Source organism: Xenopus tropicalis, chromosome 7 (genome assembly GCF_000004195.4).
Source record: "Xenopus tropicalis strain Nigerian chromosome 7, UCB_Xtro_10.0, whole genome shotgun sequence".
In the NCBI taxonomy this organism is placed as follows: domain Eukaryota; kingdom Metazoa; phylum Chordata; class Amphibia; order Anura; family Pipidae; genus Xenopus; species Xenopus tropicalis.
Window position 1 is genome coordinate 116809228 of NC_030683.2, and position 3944 is coordinate 116813171.

Below are 3944 nucleotides of genomic sequence, written 5' to 3' on the forward strand. Positions count from 1 at the left end.
GACGCCGAGAAAAAACCTGGTGGGCCCTTGGTGGTGTTCCCCTGGCCAACTTTCCTCCCCCGACGCGTTAAGGGGAGAACGTTGGGTGGGGGACTTTGAGGGGGATAAGGGAGGCTCAGTGGGGGCCCCTGTGGGGGGGTTAGGGAGTGCGAAGGATGCGGCCAGTCAGGGGCACCTGTAAGGGCACAAGTGGACCCCCCAGTCCAACCCTGGGCAGTTTATGGAGATGTTTGCTGTGTGATTATGCATTTTGCTGCTATTTAACAAAATTTTTTTTATCTGAATGAATTCATATTTTTTCCAAACTCCAATGCGTGCTTATTTATTAAAAAAAACTTGCAAATAAAAAAGCTGGGGAAAAAAAATCACATTTGCATTCTACTCATTATTTTCAATGGATTTACAAATGTTAAAAAATGTTGAAAAACTAAAGATTTAGATTTTTATATTTAATAAATATTGCCCTTTCAGGTTGGGGTTCTCTCTAAGCGCTCAGGTATCTTTTTTGTGCGGCATAAATGAAATGACAGTGTGTGTAAGTAAATGCCCATGCCCTACCCATGTGATGCCCGTAAATTGGATGAAACTTGTGCAACATTTATAAGGAATATTTACATTTGCAAAGAATTTCTCTCTTTGCTTCTCCTTTCTTCCGTAAAGGCATTAGTTACTCTGCTTGTAATTTCAGCAACATTACCTTCCTTATTACCACTTTCATCTTTTCCTTTAGTGGAAGTCTCTTTACAAATTCAGCAGGGTTTGTGCCCAGTACTTATGGCTACATAACCAACTATATTATTTCATTATATCCGTATGGGCGATCTTTTCTAATAAGTGCAGTTCATAAAAAGATTTTTTACCGTGTAGGAGACCTTTAAATAAGTTCCTTTGTTCACCCTTTAGAGCAGAGGTCTTTGGGTTTTTTGGGTTCAGGCCCTTTAGCTCATTGTAGATTGTAAGCTCTTTTGGGCAGGGCTCTCTTCACCTCTTGTATCGGTTATTGATTGCTTTATATGTTACTCTGTATGTCCAATGTATGAAACCCACTTATTGTACAGCCCTGCGGAACATGTTGGCAATTTATAAATAAATGTTAATAATAACAAGGTCATAGAATTATGATTACATGAAACTATCCCATGCTTCCAGGGATAATTAAAACAGAAAATAATTAATCACCCTCAAATTTCACCCTAATTGGCTTTTAGTCTTAACCTACCATCTTCCACTGCATTTGGCCACCCAGTTCGGAAACCCTCTGCAGGACTTCTATGCAGTTGTGCCCGCCAGTGCCATCTAACTTTATGGGGGACACCATGGGGCATACCTGCACGAGGTGCACAGCACCCCCAGGCACCCAGTGCTCTTCAGAGCACCCTAATATACCCATTTTAGTGATGCACAAGTTATGGGTGGGATGGGGACCTCTGCCAAACACAGGCAGTGCTGTATTAATGGCAGGAAGCTTTGGGCTTTGAACCCTAAGCCCTCCTCCTGTTAGAGCTCACTAATGGCACAGGCAGGCAGCTCAGCTTTGGGTTTTGTTAGGGCCACTCAGCTCCAATATTTGGGATATTTTATTAGTAAATAGGTATAGGATAGCATCATCACAGGGTGATTTATGAGCCCATATGCATCCTAATATGCATTTCAATTGTGGCTTCGAGCAATCCAGTCTGATGAAGCTAAAGTTGACTGTATTCTGGCCAAGGTTCGCACTTTACTTTGAATTAAGAACCCCAATAAGTGAAGGGACAAAAACAACAGCTCTCATGTCAGTATAAACACTCTATTTATTGTAGAATATTTTCTTTGTGAGAGAGCAGTTTGGAACACATATCTGTACTTAGTTTTTTCAGTTTTCCTTCTTCAAGGGATGAAAGCATGATTGACGTTCCTCGGTGATTATAGGGGAAGTATTGCTCTATTGCCACATACAGGAACTTTACAAAAGGCAAAAAGAAAGGGAGAAGTTATTATGGCCTGAACTGGCCACTAAAAGTAGATTTTATAGGGCTGGTATTTGAAGAGTGATGATACATTGCATGTGTGTTTTGTATTGGTGAAACTTGCAGGTTAGTTTCGAATTCCAATAAAGATAACAGTATGCTGACTTATCCGACTGGCATTTGGCCTAAAATTGGGCAGATTTGGGCCGGTTTGATGACCATCGTTATAATACACACATGTCTATGCTCACCGTCTTAATTCGACCATTTGGCCCTAGGGCCAAACAATTGAATTAGCCTGATATCGACCACCTTAGGTGAGCATATTGGGAAAAGTTCCACTCGTTTGGCGACCTTGCCAAGCAAGCAGATTGCAATGTGTATGGCCACCTTAACTCAATAATTACTGCTGTGGACAGCAGTGCAAAAAACAAAGCTTAAGAGACTTATAGACTTTAAAATACTGTAGATTGTAGGGGCATTTATAATGCCCCATGCCGTGTGCAAAATACCGTAATCGGCCACTGCACTCCCTTTCTTTGGACTGAAGTTAGAATCCAGTGCCGCACTAGATTCAAATGGCGTGCAGGGGGAGTCACAAAGAAGTCTACCCTCTCGCCTCCTACCTGCCCCAGACCTTGTGTGTCATTTAGATGTGCAAGGTACAGAGTAGCAAGAGATGTTGGCCGCATAAGGGTCCTGTCCAGAAAGTAAGGACAGGGCTGGACTGACGCTGCTCTTTGCCTTTTGATTCAGTGCTCCCTTCAGAGAACAGCAGTCCCCTTGGCACAAATGCTCTTAGAATAAACACTAAGGGGTGTGCTTTTGTGTCCCTTAGTGCTTGTGTACTTGCCTTTAAGAATAAACCCTTATCTCAAAAATATCATTAGAATGCAACGACCTACATTGGCCCAATGAATAAAACACTGCCTGTGCTAAGTGGAAGGCAGCAACATCAGGGCTCATTTATAATCACAGCTTCAATTGATGCCATTCTTGTGTTGCTCCTTGCATTTCCATGCTGTTGCTCTTGGCGCCAGGGCATCCATCCCACCTCCTGTTCCAAAACATGCAGGAGTGTGCGTATTGATGGAGTGTAGCCTTGGAGCAACCACTGCCGCCCGGTTGCCATAGCAGCCCGAGTCAATAAATGCAGAGAAATTGAGCCTAAAGAATCACGCACAGACGCCATTTTGACACAAAGTGCAGGAAATGATGGCATCTCACTTGGAAAATTTTCAGCACAATTTCAGAACATTTTTACACATTGGACACAGTTTTCCCTCACAGCCCCAATTATGCTGGAATTGTGGGGAGAAAATGCTGCATTAAAATGCAATACAATTGGGCATTAGAGCCTAATCGCTTCTACATATGCCCAAAGTCACAATCTACTGTATCTCCGTCTCAGCACTGGGGTGGGAAGCCAGAGAGCAATGATGCCAAGAAGCGCTGCACTACTAGCGCTAGATTTTAGCACAGCAAATGTTTGCTCAATAAGGCAAACACCACAATTCAGCTGTTCTATTGAAATACAAGCATTTCAAGTTCAGTCTCATTTTAATAAAGAACCTGCGAGGCCTGCTATTCAGCTACTGAGTAAAGCCCCATGAATACAGAGAATTTGCCTTGGGCAGTCCCAGTGTCAATACGTTGGCGAGAGGCTGGGATGGATACGCCATGGCTCCCTATCTAGATGAGCCAGAGATAGGGTTGTACAGACTGGGTTCAGCCACTGAGAATCATGGGACGAATCTGTTTATCTGAGGAGTTAGCTTTACACAACACAAAAAGACAAATATTATCCCTTGCCATGTACAAACACTGCCGCTGGTGCTGACCCATTGCACCGTGAAGCAGGGAATGGGCACAGCCCTTCATTATTGCGTTCAGCACTTACCTCTGATAGAAAGTGACACATTCTTTGGACTCATTAGTGTCTTTGTCTTGTTGGGCTGTTCCTGTGAACTTGCACCAGACTGGTGAGCGGCTCGT